The sequence below is a fragment of the Eschrichtius robustus genome, chromosome 2, assembly GCF_028021215.1.
Source record: "Eschrichtius robustus isolate mEscRob2 chromosome 2, mEscRob2.pri, whole genome shotgun sequence".
In the NCBI taxonomy this organism is placed as follows: domain Eukaryota; kingdom Metazoa; phylum Chordata; class Mammalia; order Artiodactyla; family Eschrichtiidae; genus Eschrichtius; species Eschrichtius robustus.
The window spans coordinates 155113939-155129305 of NC_090825.1; the positions used below are offsets into that span (position 1 = coordinate 155113939).

General features: G+C 38.1%; 1 long non-coding RNA gene across 3 annotated transcripts in view; it reads left to right on the top strand.

The window, feature by feature from the left end:
* The window catches only part of LOC137759786 (uncharacterized), a 63448-nt gene that overhangs the window by 30863 nt on the left and 17218 nt on the right, over nucleotides 1-15367 (top strand). For 2 of the 3 annotated variants that reach the window (XR_011073199.1, XR_011073201.1), the window contains exon 3: nucleotides 114-204. This is a non-coding gene — a long non-coding RNA (uncharacterized lncRNA). Of the gene's footprint in view, nucleotides 1-113; nucleotides 205-5849; nucleotides 8691-15367 lie in introns of those variants that run through there. The other variant, XR_011073200.1, reaches the window with a different exon arrangement.

Sequence of the window (15367 nt, forward strand, 5' to 3'; positions counted from 1 at the left end):
TTCTCCAGCACTTACCTGATATACTAGTTATTCTACCCATTTATTTAATTTTTATTTACATATTTAAACTTATGATTTTATATTTGCTTCTTTACTTTTGTCTCTCCCCTCAGCTCGAGAGAGGCTATATTCATCTGTGTTGATCACTGCTGTGTTTCCTGAACATGCCTATAAAACATACTGAAGAAGGGTGCCTGAAATTTGGTAAGGGATCAATCAATTTTCTTGGCTGAATGAAGAAATATGTTCATAAATTAATGAACAAACCTCTGGGGTTTCTGAATTAAGGACTAATGGGAAGAGGAAGGCAAATGGTTGGGACAGGGTACTGCAAGAAGTAGTATTTGGAGTACTCTGATAGTTATCCTAATAGATACGATATTGTTCATTTAAGTAGTTTTAATGAGAGAGCTGGGAACTAGGGACACACAGCATCAAGAGTTTTATAATGCATTCTGTAGAGTTCTTTTTAAGTGTGTACAAATATCATTGAAAATATATGCATGCATATACACCTCTGTTACTTTATTTAGTGCTTTACAAGAGCCCCTCAGTGAAGGGGTAGTAGCAACTATCAGTATCCTTCCTTTATGATGAGCTTAATTTATTCAAAGTTACATCATAATTTATTGGTAACTGAGAAACTAGACTTAGTTATTGAATAGACCCTCCCTAGAAACCTATGACATTAATAAAACCAACAAAAATTTGTTCAGTTTCCAATGACACACACACTACAGACTCAATTATGGGCCATCCATTTTAATGAAGGGAAGACGTGATTTAACAAATACAGAGCAAACGGAATATTAAGTTTTGTCCTCCGTTAATATTAGTAACGGATAAAGTAGGCTCCAGCACCTTCAAGATAGCTTGAGACCATCATCTCTGTGTCATGGGCAGGGGGATGTTCAGCCAGGATGTCTTTCTCTGTCACTGAGAAAAATTTCCATAGTATATAATGATACTTACTGAAACAGATATGGGGCATTTGGGTAATTAGGAATCCGTTAGCATATTTTTCCGGAAGCCTTGACTACAAAATGAAGATAGCAGATTTGGACACTGTCAGCTATGAAGAAGTTGTTTGGGTATTCATCTTTATGCCAAATGAAATAAGCTTATTTCATCTCTGCAGCTTCCCATATACCATTTTCCAACCTCTGTTTTGTGTTTGCAAAGACTTTTAGAAATTAAAAATCAAGTTAAAAAGTGAGTGACAACTTAAATGGTATATGGAATATTTTGCTGACTTACAGGAGCATGTAGAATTAAATATGACCCAGTTCAAATGTTAATTTTATTTTAATATGTATGTTGGGGTGGAGTCTTCAAGGTGCCAGAAAACAAGAATTCACCCATCCTGTTTAGAACTGCAGCACACACACACCTTCAGTTACCAGTTCTGTTCATTCCACAGAATCATCTTGAGAACACATACTGTTTTTTATGTACCTGGTATACATCTCAATTAGTTTGAAGAATTTCGCAGATACCTGTTAATATGTAGTTCTCCAATTCCAATCTTGCCACGTCCTGTACCAGTGACACAGCACATAGGAATTTTATTTCTCTTTCTTTCTCTGGGTTGTTCAGAACCCAACGAAAGAACAATGGAATGGCATCAAAGAGATCAGCGTTCTTGACCCAGATTTACCATAAAATAATTGTGTCCTCTTGGGAAAATTATAGTTATTCTAGGCCCCTTTCCTTTTCTTTACTTTGACAGAGCTGCACTAGAAGACCCCAAATAACATTGCACTCTTTCAGTCGTAGCTTAGATGTGATTGGTTTTCTGAAACAAATGAAGACAATGACACCTGAAGCTGTGCAACATCTCTGTAACTATGTTTTCTTAGAGTTGCCTCCATTGTACAGATGATAAGATGGCTGAGCACAGAAGCAGATGTTTTGACCAGAGGTTCCGGAGTAAATGGAGCTAAACCACAAGTTTCCTTCTTTCCTGACGCTCACTTAGCCACAACATAGGCTTCTGAATATTAAGCTGTAAAGCATATTATCAGCATAGTTTAAAAGAAGCTGTTCTTCTAGGATTTCCAATTAATAGCAGGAGGTTTTGAAATTCTTAAAAGATCATCTAATTTTGTGAGAATTACAGCTCTATTTTCCTGTCAAGCAAGTTGTATTAGTGCCAGACAATCATCTGAGCTTCTGGATGCTTCTCTGAACCTCTTGAATTTTTCTTCTTGCTACTTGAAATTCATGCCAGATAAGCCTTTTTATAGAGAGTATGTACAGACTTGTCTATTTTCATCTAAGAAAGCGATGCAGTGAGTCAGGATGGGGGTTAAGCCCTCATTCTCAGAGTGGTATTGAGCTCCTGGTGAAATATAATCATCATTTCCTCAGAATAGAAAAGCAGTTATCTCAAGTTTTTAATGCCATTAACTATTTATACATTTATTTATAATACATATATTTATTGTACCTATGAGGTGTGTTCTCTTCGGGAAGTACAAAGCTATTTGAGACATAGGTTGTTCACTTTTTTGTTTTCCCACAAATACTGTGACCCTTTGAGCGGGAAGGTCTATATTTTACTAACATCTAGAACAAGCAGCTAACACGGTGTCTAAGATGTAGTCAATAAATATGAAATAGATAAATGAACACATTTTTAAGGAAAGGCCAGGACATGAACAAATAGAAAATTTTCCTGTTCAGTCACAAAGCCACAACATAAAAATGATACAGACAACAAGTGCTACGGTCATTCAAAGAAGGCATAGAACAGATACAACAAGGATCTCCTCTATGGCACAGGGAACTATACTCAATATTTTGTAATAACTTCTAAGGGAAAAGAATCTGAAAACGGAATCACTGTGCTGTACACCTGAAACTGACACGACATTATAAATCAACTATACTTCAATTAAAAAACAAACAAACAGACAGCAGCAACAACAAAAAACCAAAGAGGTCGTAGAAGTTCTTATGAGATTCCATAAGAGAAGAGAAGCCAAATGAGGACAGGAGAGAAGGCTTTTGAATCAGTTCAGAGGAGAAGTCACAGAGGAACTAGTCTTTGACCTGAACTTGAGATTAAGGTTAAGATGAATTAATTTTAATTAATTAAGATTGCAACACAGGGATATTACAGATAAAGGTAATCACATAAACTTACTATACTGAAACTTGCAGAGGTTATGAGTGTTGTTCAAGATCCCAAAGCAAGTGCATTGTGGAATCAGAATTTTAAGTGAGGCCTAATGAACTGAAAACAAACACAAAAACAAGCCCTTCCTGTGATAACCACGTTGCCTTTGAAGTCATTTTTTTTGGTGGGTTGGTAGAAACTGGTTCCAGTGTTTTGCACAACTGTACAGTGTTTCTTGCAGGAATGACTAGTTCTGTCCCCCCGCGGCCCCCCACCCCCGAGTTGATCCTCAAAGTTTCCTTTAGAATGGACTTGCTAAAACGCAGACATGCAAGTATTCATGATACCTGTGTCCAATCATTTCTCCTGCCATTGCCTACTTCACTTCTGGATTATGTGAACAATTCACTGTCTTCATTTATGCTTTTCCCTCCTCCGAGAATTCCTTTCTCCCTATGGGGCACCTGGGAAACCCACTTCATTTTTCAAAACTCAATTTACATATTATGTCTTTTGTGCACTCTTCTTTTTAGTGTTGTGATCACACGCTCCTTTTTGCTACCCTTGCACTTCTGCATGCCTGATTGTTGCACTCGCTACACTGTATTGTGATTGTATTTTTTACATATCTCTGTGTTCTCCTGGGCAACATTCCTTGGGGTCAGGGACTACCTTTTTTCATCTATTGATGCTGCCTTAGCATGTTACTTGTTGTGAAGTAGTTAGTTATAAAAATGAGATTTGATTAAATTGAAAATTGTTATGTACATATTACTTATTATCACTTTACAGATATAACAGGAAAAAATATTAATGTTGGTGCTCAAAGTTCACTTCTAGTAAATGGTGGTGGTACTTGACTTTACTTATATTATTTTCCCCACTATTTTATATCTTTCTACCTGATATCTCTTCTTTATTTCCATCTATGTTTCTTTATTACTAAACCAAGAAAAACAGGGATAAGAGTAGGGCTAGGCCATACTTGGCTGGAATAGTAAAGAAATTGTGTGGGGTTTTGGTGAGAAAATCCTGAAGCATACAGGTCTGCATCTTCCCTTTGAGGCATGTGGAGGGGTCTGCTTCTAAAGAGTTTTATTAGCAACTAATCAAGATGCTTTTGCACAAGGCTCCTGATTAGCTGTTGGTATACTGAGAGTGAATCAGAGTTAGCGTAGTTTCTGATTTCTTTTACATTGTCAATGTGGATGATCATGTTTTACTGCTGGAGGTGTGGTGGTGGGGAGTGAGGGAATGTTCCTTTCCTGCTCCTGATGTCTCAGTCCCGTCAAGAGAGCTCTTAGGGTCATTTCAGCCCTGCTTCTTTACTGACTCTGCCCCAAGGTGATCAAGTGACTTATATAGAAAGCTTGAAAAGAATTAAGTGAGCATGCTTGCCTTGACTAATTCTGTTCTCTCCCTTGAGAGTGTGAGTGAGTGTCTACTGTTTGTCTCATTCTGTGTATTACGAGTTAATAAATCTGCCCAATTCTGGGGTTCCGTTATGTGATCATTGAGTTCAAACTGGATTCTCAAGCCAGAGTTATCCACAGTAACAGGAATATTCGGCCCTCCATCTTTCCTCTTTTATCTTATTTCCTAATTTATTCCAAACCAAATGGAATTAAGGCATTGTACTTGCTGGAAGGTAATGAAAAGACCCTAACATTTGGTGCATTACCTGGGAACACTGAGAAATAAAAAGAAAGGAGCAGACATTTTGGAGAGGAAAATGTCCATGTGGAAAATATTTTGGTACTGCCAAGGAAGGTAGTCTAGTGCCTTGGTCTTTAATGTATGGTGGGAAGTTGAGACCTTTGACTGTTTGAAAATATTTAGGTTTGTGCAGTAAACTGCTGAAGCCTAGAAAAGGTTTAATGCATGCTGTATAAGTGTCCTCCGTGCTTGCTAGGAGACTAATAAACTTGGAGGCTTAACACAATAGAAATTTACTATCTCACAGTTGGAGAGGCCAGAAGTGTGATATCAAGGTGTCAGCAAGGCTGCTCTCCCTACAGATGCTCTACGGGAGATTCTATCCCTGCCTCTTTCAGCTTCTGGTGGTTGCCAGCTTCCTTGGCTTGAGGCCACATCACTCAGTTTTTGTCTCTGTCTTCACATCACCCCCTTTCTGTGTCTGTATCTTCTCTTTTGTCTGTCTCAAATGTCCCTCTGCCCTTCTTGTATAATAAGGACAATTGTCATTCTATTTAGGACCCATCCAGATAATATAGGATGGAAATCCCATCTCAAGATCCTTAATGACATTTGCAAAACCTTTTTTTTCAAACGAGGTAACAGTCAAGGATTAGGACATGGGTATATCCTTTTGGGGGCCACCATCCATCCCACTATACCAGCCATAAGATACTTTGATTTTGGCTGATGGCTGCAGCTTATGGCGTGGGAGAGTGGCTGTTTCTTTAGAGCCACTTAAGTAAAAGTCTGACATAAAGAAAAGGGGCGTTAGGGAGTTGCAGGTGACTGAGCAATACCTGGAGCGGAATGAATAAGGCACCTGGAGGGTCTTTAGTATACAGAGACCTTTACCTGGCACTTGAGAGTGTGCAGGAGTTTACAGGGCAGGAAAGTCTCAGGCAGCCGTCCACCTTGCCTTACTCTTCAGGTACAGTTTTTCCCAAGCAGGCTTGACCGAGACAAAGACTCAATTGTAAGGAAAACCTGTTTTGTAGAACTTGTCGGCATTGACACATATGGTCTACCGTAGGCTCAAGTGACTCCCTGTACATGTGGACCCAAGCTGACACTGGATTTGTCAATTATGTTGGAGAAAGAAATGTTCTCTTAAAGCCCTTTGGTCTACGCAGTTCCATAGCAGGAGGCAGTGAAAATGGCCATGGCGGCATAGGACTATCAAATCTACGCATCAGAACTGGAGGTGTAATGTCACTCGACAGAAGCCATAATCAGTTCAGTACTGCAGTGTGAACCACAAGGTCATCAATGAGGAAGGATAACTCAAGAGTCCACGTGTGACAGATGCTCAGGGCTGTGCACTGCACATGGCAAATTCATAGTGACAAATCAACGTCAGGCTAAAAGATTCCTCCTGGTTCGAAGTTGGCAGGTCAGAAATTCCAAATAAATGGCATAGACTAATGGACATCCTAGTGAGGCTAAAACGAAAGAGACTTTATCTTTCTCTCAAATGCCATTGAGTTTCTGCTATGTTCTTTGGTCGAATTCTGTACTGGATTCTGGGAACAAAAATGTGCCTAGTTTCACTCTTCTAGGAATGGGGGATTGGCTTGCTTTTGAGATTGTTTTTAAATTTTGGGGATAGTGCTGTAAAATCAAATTGTATCTTAGGAACTCTTTAGACTCTTTAAAAGCATGGTTCATGAGAGACTTGATAAACTGATAAAACAGCCAAGGCCCTAAGAGACCCACACCCGTGTCAGTGACAGAAGTCCAAGCTACAGATACTGAAGGAGCCCTCAGTCCCATTCAGGCAGTTAAAGCCCTGCCACTGAGAATGAACCGAATGTACATTTGGGAGGATTGTTTATGGACATTTAGGACTTTGGATTTTTAACCCACAGTAACAAGGACACTTGATTTCAAAATTGGGCTTTAATACTTTGGGACCTTAATTCATAAGAGCGTTTAATGTGTGCCCTTTTAATTTCTCTGTGAAGAATTTGATACTGGCAAAGGTGTACTTTCAAATTTGCAACATTTCTATGATTTCTGAATTGTATTACTGGATGCTTTTATGTATTTAACCTCAGTGTGTCATTTAACCTCATCAGCTTTCTGTGGTTAGCTGTGCTGTGGATGGCTGGTAGAACAAAAAGTTGTTTCTGATCATTGGATATGAGTAGCCCTGGAGTTAATTTAAATTAATGCAATTTCTCACCCATATCAGAGACTTCTGGGATGAAACTCTAAGTCGTCCACCAGCAGTTCCCGGAGGCCACTCAAATGAGTAGCCCCATAAAAGTGTGAGCAGGACTGTCCTGATAAAGGTCTATTCTTTTTCCTGAAGGGAGAGCGATATTCCCTTAATTACAGGCTTAAAGGCATAGTTGAGTGGATTAAGTGATTGAAAAAACCAGGGAAGCATTAGTGACAATTTCCCTTCTCGTTCCTAATGGTACCTCCATGTGAAGGGAATTTGATTAGTATAACTTTTAACTTCCCTGCTCTTCTATTCACTGACACTGGCTGGGTGAGGTGACCTACTTGACTGGCAAAGTTAGGAAGAATAACTGGCCATGCTTTGCTAAGCTCTTCTTTCCTTCATCTTGGGAGTGAGTCTGGTGATAGAGAGACAAAAGTTCTCTGCTCCACTGTGGACACGCCCCTTTCACATGGGTTTGCCTGGAACCAACTTGCTGCAACAAAGTGTGTAAGTCTGGATAATTCTGGAATTCAGTTGACAGACTCACTTGGCTGTCTCATGAAGCCCCTTTTTCCAACATGGGCTCTAACAGTAAAAAGTGACATAATGTGTGGGCTCCAGTGCAAAATGAAACTATAGTGCCTCTTGTTCAAACTGCAAAGAAAAAGTGTTGTTGAAAGTATTTGCACTGGGGTGCATAGTGTCCTCCCCAAATTCATGTTCACCTGGAACCTGTGAATGTGCCCAAGTAAATTCTTTTTTCAGATAGAATCGAGATAAGATGACATCATACTAGATTAAGGTGAGCCCTAAATGGGTTCGATGGGTTGTTCTCTCTTCTCTTTTTCATATATGTCATCTTTTTCAGCAGAAGTGTTTGGCTAATATTGGGAAGTAACACGAGTAAGAAAGGATATGATAAGATTCCTTGGACATTCTTGTTTCTTAAAAAACAACTGCTTTCTTTCTGTGTTAGAAGTAAGTTCAGATTCAGATGGAAAGCATGGCCTCCCGGAGCTGTTAACACCTTCACTTAGTCTTGGATGTGACCAGTAGCACAAAATTCTGGTGGAACTCAGTAAGACTCCAAATGGGTACCAAATAAGCATGTCATGGAAAGCACACCATAAGCAGGGTGAAAACTAGATGTGAATGGGGCAGCAGGAATGGTGGCAGACACACATATTTCACATGTCTCCTCTGCTCATGCATATATTTTATTGTCCCATAAATTTACTTACAAAACGTAAGTTCAAAGATAAAATCATTAAGAATTTCAAGACAGCAATAGCAGAGCAAAGCAAGCAAGCGTGGGGCCCTTCTGAGCATGGTTCATGCGGGCCTTGATCAACTGGTAAAAGAGTCAGGGCTCTGATATGCCCACACCATGTCAGTGACAGAAGTCCAAGCTAGAGATATTGAAGGAGCCCTCAATGCCACTCAGGCACTGAAAGCCCTGTCACTGAGAATGAACCAAAATGTAAATTTAGGAGGATAATTTATGGACATTTAGGACTTTGGATTTTTAACCCACAATAACAAGAAAACTTCATTTCAAAAGAAAGTGTGAGGTCTTCAAGTTTGCTTTGGTTATTGAGGGTCCTTTGTGGTTCCATATCAATTTTGGAGTCGTTTCTTCTATTTCTGCAAAAATAGGGGATTTTGATAGGCATTGCATTAAATCTGTAGATAGCTCTGTTTAATATGGACATTTTAACAATAGTTCATGAACATGAGATGTCCTTCCATTTATTTATGTCTTCCTTAATTTCTTTCACTAACACTGTAGTTTTCAGTGTACAAGTCTTTCATGTCTTTGGTTAAGCTTATTTGTAAGTATTTTATTCTTTTTGATGCTATTGTAAATGGAATTGTTCTCCTAATTTCTTTTTCGGATTGTTCATTGCTAATGTGCAGAAATGCAAGTGATGCGTATATGTTGATTTCATATTCTGCAAACAAACTTTGCTAAGTTGTTTTATTAGTTCTAATAAATTTTTTGTGAAATATTTAGCATTTTCTACATCTTTTTCAATAGTTTCCCTGTCAGCCTAAGTGTATCCTTCCATCTAGGGGACATTTTGACCTCCATCTTAGGCTTTCATGTTAATTCTCAACTTATTCAGAGTCTTAGTTGGTTAGTGTTCTCCTTATTGTTTGCTACTTTGGAGAATCCAACAAAATGTTCTACTCAAGGTGAGACCTGTTTTCTCTTCCACCTCTGAACCTGAATATCACTTATTACTTACTTCATTCTCTTAGAACTTAGCATTCAAAGTTTCAATGGTGATCTTTCTTAAAGGAGGTCAATATGCTCACCGAATTCAAGACCTCTGGTGAGTTGTGTCAAGTGTGTAGGAATCATATTAACTTGTTGGCTGTTAGCACCCCTGGAAACATTTCTAAAGTGGCATTTGAGCTTGATATTCAGGTTTATTGGACACCGCATTAAAGAGTTTAACAGAATAAGAGTAGGCTGGTCTTTCCTAAAGCAGAGTTTATCCAAGGGTGACCTTGTAGCCACCTGCATCAGGCTCATCCCCGTTGAGTCATTGAGTGCCCTCAACCCCCCTAAACTGTAAACTCCTTATAGACAAGAATTATGTTTTATAGCTCTTGTTCCCCTTCCCTATACCTAAACATGCCTGGAATAGAAGGTGCCTCTACGAACAGGTGTTGCTTTATTTTAAACTACATTAAGTACATGTATATGTTCATTTCCCTGTGGGAAAGGAGGCTACATTCCACAGGATTCAAATATCAAGCCTTTAAACTTCCTTGAACCCATAGATATATAAATAGTTGCATAACTATCCTCCCTCTAAACAACTCTAAGATGATCATATCAAAATATGGTCATTAATTGTTTTTCATTGCAAACAGATAATAAGCAAAGTGAAAGGAACTTCTTCCACCAAAGTAAAGGCCAAAGTTCAAAAAGTCAAATGAATATGGGATTTGTTACTATTCTAAATAGTAAAGAACACTGAGAAGAAATATCACAGTGCTGGTTGCTATTATCATCTTTTCATTTTCCATTCCAGTTGTTTATATTATCTTCATGGGATTTCACTGAAGTTATCAAGGTTTTTTAATAGTCAAATTAAAAAACGAAATCCCTTGAAATGCCAATACAAAGAAAAATGAGTCAGAACATGAAAAAATGTTTTAGACAAGTTGACAACATATATTCTTTGCTCATTTCTCTTTTTGAGACAAGTTCCATTTTATTCACACCCACATGTACAATAGACTGAATAAAATACAACCCCATCACTCGATGGTGATAAAAAAAGGAAAGACAAGCTGGTTCCAGAAAATTCCTCTATTTATTCCTAGTGTCTTGTTGCATCTGGCAAAAAAGAGCATTTTGAAATATTCTCTAAAGTTTTGTATTGTATTTTATAATCATTTGCTTATTTATCTCAATGTAAATATTAAAAACGCATGAGAAATATTTTAACATTTGGCACTTGACTATTCCTATCTATTTCCTTAATGTTTCCTTTGCCTCGTATGACGATCTTTTGGGATAGACAGCACATACCACTCTTCCCCAGACTCTACAGCCCCATACACATGCAAAATAGCTCGTGCGGATGTGTTAACATACACTTGGTTGAGGCAGGAAGGCTGTAGAATACATCGTTTTTACACCTCAACGTTTTAAGTGTTTTTGGAAAGTAACCCTAGTTTGAGTGGAAGATCCATCGATTTATCAAATGCATTTCAGGTATACCTAGGTATGTCCAGTCAAATGGTAAGGCTATGTTACTGGGAGACTATTTACATGAGCAAGTGAAAAGACATCAGTGAAAGAATATATTATAACCAAGAGTCAGATATAATATGTCAGTCAAATAGAATGTAGATCCCAGAAACATAGCCACACATATAAGGACAACTGATTTTTCAACAGAGCTGCAAAACCAATTTTGAGGAGAAAGGATAGTCTTCTTGCAAATGGTGCTGGAAGCATATAGCACACGGATATAGTGCCTAGATAGCCATATGCAAAAGTATGACCTTTGATCCCTACTTCACACCATATAAAGAATAAGCTAAATGTAGATCAAAACATAAATCTCTAAAACTTGGACAAAATCTTTTTGACCTTGGGTTAAGCAAAGATTTCCTAGAGATGACACCAAAAACAAGATCCATAAATGAAAAAAAGTGATAAATTGGGTTTCATCTTTGGAAGCCATTATTAATAAAAGAAAAGCCACAGGTTGAAAGAAAATATTTACAAATTATATACCTGAAAAGACTTGTGTCTCTAACACGTATAGAACTCTCAAAACTCAGTAATCAGAAAAATTTTTTTAAATTAACAATATGGGTAAAAATATTTAAAAAGAGATCCTGCCAAGGAGGTGTACGGATGCAAATAAGCACATGAAGTTGCTCAATGTAATGAATTATTATCTAAATGAAAATGAAAGCCCCAGGAGATGCCACTACACACCTATTGAATGGCTAAAATTAGAAAAGTCCAAGCACACCAAGTACTGGTGAGGCAGTGTAGGAACTGGAAGTCTTTTGCACTGCTAGTGGGAAGGAAAATGGTACAGTCACTTCAGTCAACAGTTTGGCTGTTTCTTTATAAGTTGAACATACACCTACCATATGATCCAGCCTTTCTGCACCTAGATATTTATGCAAGAAAAAGAAAGCATATGTGCATACAAAGACTTGTACGTGGATCATCATAGCATGTTTATTTTTAATAGAATTGTAACAACCTCGAGCACCCATCAACAGGCGAATGAATAAACATACTGTGGTATACTCATACAGTGAAACACTACTCAGCAAGACAAAGTGATCAACTATTGATACCCACAAAAATATGAGTTACTCTCAAAATAATTACATTGAGTGAAAGAAGCCAGATTAAAGAGTCCTCACTGTGTGAATCCATTTATATAAATTTCTAGAAAACTGCAAACACATCTCTAACGATAGAAAGCATATCAGTGGTCACTTGGGGATGTGGAGGGGTGGAATGTGGGGAAAAAAAGGGGCTTTATGAATGAGGCATAAAAACACTTGCAAGTGATGGATATGTTCCTTTTCTTGATTGTGTTGGCAGTTCCATGGGTATATGCATATTTCAGAACTTAAATTGTGTTCTTTAAGTATGTGCAGTGTACTGTGTGTCCGTTCTATTTAACAGTGCCAGTACAAAAAGGCTAAGAACAGACGCTTGTCTCAACAAATAAATGTAACAAAGAACAGAAAAGTCAAGTACAGTATGATCTCTGTCAGTTGAATTTTCCTATAGTTGAATTCCCTCAAAAAATATATCCCAGTTCTTAAAAGAGATGGGACTCTTAATAAAAGGTAAAAAAACCAGGAAAAGCCATCAGCAGGGTGAGCTCCAGCTACTTTTCAATTGTGAGACACAAGGTGCACGGTGCAGACATGCTAGGATGTTTGTTCTTCCTGCCCAATATTTTAGAGAGGATATTAAACACCCCCGTTAAATGCCTGCAAGTGATGGCCAGAGTGGAGTTTGGAGAGTGATGGCTGTGATCTTTAATATGGTTGTGCCTTTGTAAAGAGTCTCACTCAGAATTGCCAGGGTAATTTTGGAGTCAACTTTTTTTTGTTTTGTGGATGATATATATGTCTAACTCACCTCAAGAATATATGCACATAGACTTGAAGTTAGGGACCAGCTGGTGTAAATTTGTGTGGTTATCTCCTGACCTAACCTTTTAGCTTCTCTTTGTTCCTTGATTGTAGTTAAGCTTCATCTTGCCTCAGGGCCTTTGTATTTGCTGTTTTGGAAATATTATTTCCAGAAAAATTGTCCATAAATGATTCCTTTCTATTCTTTGGCACTCATCTCTTAAAGATATTTTTTCCTTGATTGTCCTACTAGCCGAACTCAGTCCCAATTTATCAGATTACCTTACTTCTTTCACAGAATAATAATCAAAACAAATATTATCTTTGGTGCCTCTTTGTATTTAAATGAACTTCTTCCCAAGGAACTCAAGCCCCACAGTGACAGACGTTGTTACCTTTCTTATCCCTTATTCTGTGTCTTCGAACTGTGTCTGGCATGTAGTAATCACTCGAGGCCTGTTGACTGTGTAAAGAATATGTGAGTAGATGAACAGATTTGGAGTTATTTGAGGTCGCTCTTAATGATGGCTGGTGTTGGTGATTAAATTAAAACTGTAGGTTTTAGAGTTGGAAGTGATCTTGCTGAGTCTCACAGCTACGGCAAAACTCTCCCTACTGTAGCATCCCTGACAGATGATCAAGTCTGAGCTTGAATAACTGTATATGAAAGACCCTAGCCAGGGCAACCTCCTAGCTTTCTTCCAAGCAGGTCACAACCTTCCATGGGAGTTTGCTCCCTATTATTCAGCTGTATAGGAGAAAACGGTTTGATTTACCCAGAATCATCTTCTCTCAGTCTCCTTGTTCTAGTTCCTAGAGAATAGACAGGACAGAGTTTCCTCTAAATTACATCCTTTGGGTTTGCATTCCTGCTTGTAACAAAATAAGCACCGTGCTATGGCAAAATTCCCCTTGATTGTCTGCCACTTGTTGCTACATTGCTTGTTAGTGTTTAGAAATAATTTGTGTTAATGTTCCACATTATAATTGATGGAGTACAGAAATAAAAGAGATCTTGGGGTTATGTCAGAAGCAATCAGACCGACATTTTCACTTACACTTTTAATGTATTTAATGCTGACACTGTGAGGAATTGAGCAGTAGAGTCACCGCGTTATTGCCATTGCTGAAAAAATGTATTTATGGTGAAATTTATGGTAACTTTGAAAGCATTAGCTGATGGGGGAATTGTCAGCTACATCTTAGAGCTCTGAGCATTTCTCAAAAAGTCGTGATACGAAACACCTCTGCCTTTTCTTGTATTTCTGTTTTCTTGTATTTATGTTCAACTACTTCACAAAAAGCATTCTTCATATTCCTGAAATAATGATGGGCTTAGTTGAGATTCCTTTGGGTCCTAAGGGAACAACATGTGTGCTTAATAGTGTCGAGTTACACAGAGCCTGGATGTTTGGCTCCAGACTGAAAGCCCCATGGAGTCATTTTTTTCACATCTGTTCACCAATGTGTATGAATGGGAGAAAACCAAAGTTCTGGTTTGTTCAGTCAAGGGGAGCCACACTCCTTTTACTTTTGCTGTGACAGACAAGTAAAGAGGTGTAAAATATGAAAAGAGTCTTTTCATGTTTGGTAGAACGCTTAAGTGGGATGTAGAGAATATACAACAAAAAGAAAAGCAAGTGAGTACTGCTGGCAAACTTTTTCAAGGGCAGCTAACAAAATAATAATAGTAGTAACAGCAATAGTAAGATTGATTTTAAAAGACTTAAGAGTGGCATGGATTCCTAAGCACTCTACCTGTATTAACTCCACGCCACAGCTCTGTAAAATGGGTGAGGTTATTAAAGAGGAGGTTGTTTTTCAAAGAGAAAGTGAAACACAAAGAAGTAACACTCCTGAAGTCCCACCACTAATAAGTGGTGGAGCTGGGGAAAAAAGATCCAAGCAAATTAATTTCAGAGTTAGTGCTCTTAACCAGTAGGTTATGTCCCACAGGTAATATTTGCACATTTTGAAATCACTTTACAAATACTATTTTTACCCCTAAAGTACACAGGGAATACCCAGGGAAATTGGCATTATAATTATTTTTATTTCTTTGCCAATAATCTGTTAACTTTTGGCAGTTCAGTATCCTTCCCCAACTTCTTAAAAATTCAGCCTACAATCCAAAACAATAAGGGCTAGTGAAAATAAATGTCTTGTAAATCCAGTTCAAGAGAGCAACTTAAAACTAAGGTCCCCAAGGATGTAAAAGAGAAAGCAAAAGAAAAGAAGAGAGAAGAAGCCCAAACCCTATGATTAAGCTCCACGTTGTTAGGTAAAGGGGCATTTAATTAATGCTTCTTTAATACCTTGTGCACAGAGGCATGGCTCTACAGAAGCCAAGGAGTCTCCCTTTCATCACTGATTCACGGTATGCTTCTGGCAGGGTCACTTCCTTCTTTGAGCCTCAAAGCTTTTCATCAAGACAGTGAAGGAATTGGAACAAGGTTAGCTCTCACAAGCCAGCTCTCATGTTCTCTCATGTTACCTGTGAGTCTAGGTAAGTGCCGAATGTCTTTAACATAACAGATTATATTTTTTCTTAACCATTTCTCTTCTCCTGATTTTTACGTAATTTCTAATACATGGTAGAATAGTAGAAAAGAAAAAATACCACACTGAAAAGTAACTGATACACTAACTTTCCATTCTCATTTCACTGTTAATTCAGCCAAAAGCCTTCTGTAGAATTCTGATGCAGACCATGAAAACACACTGTAAGTGTTCCAAAGTCTTTT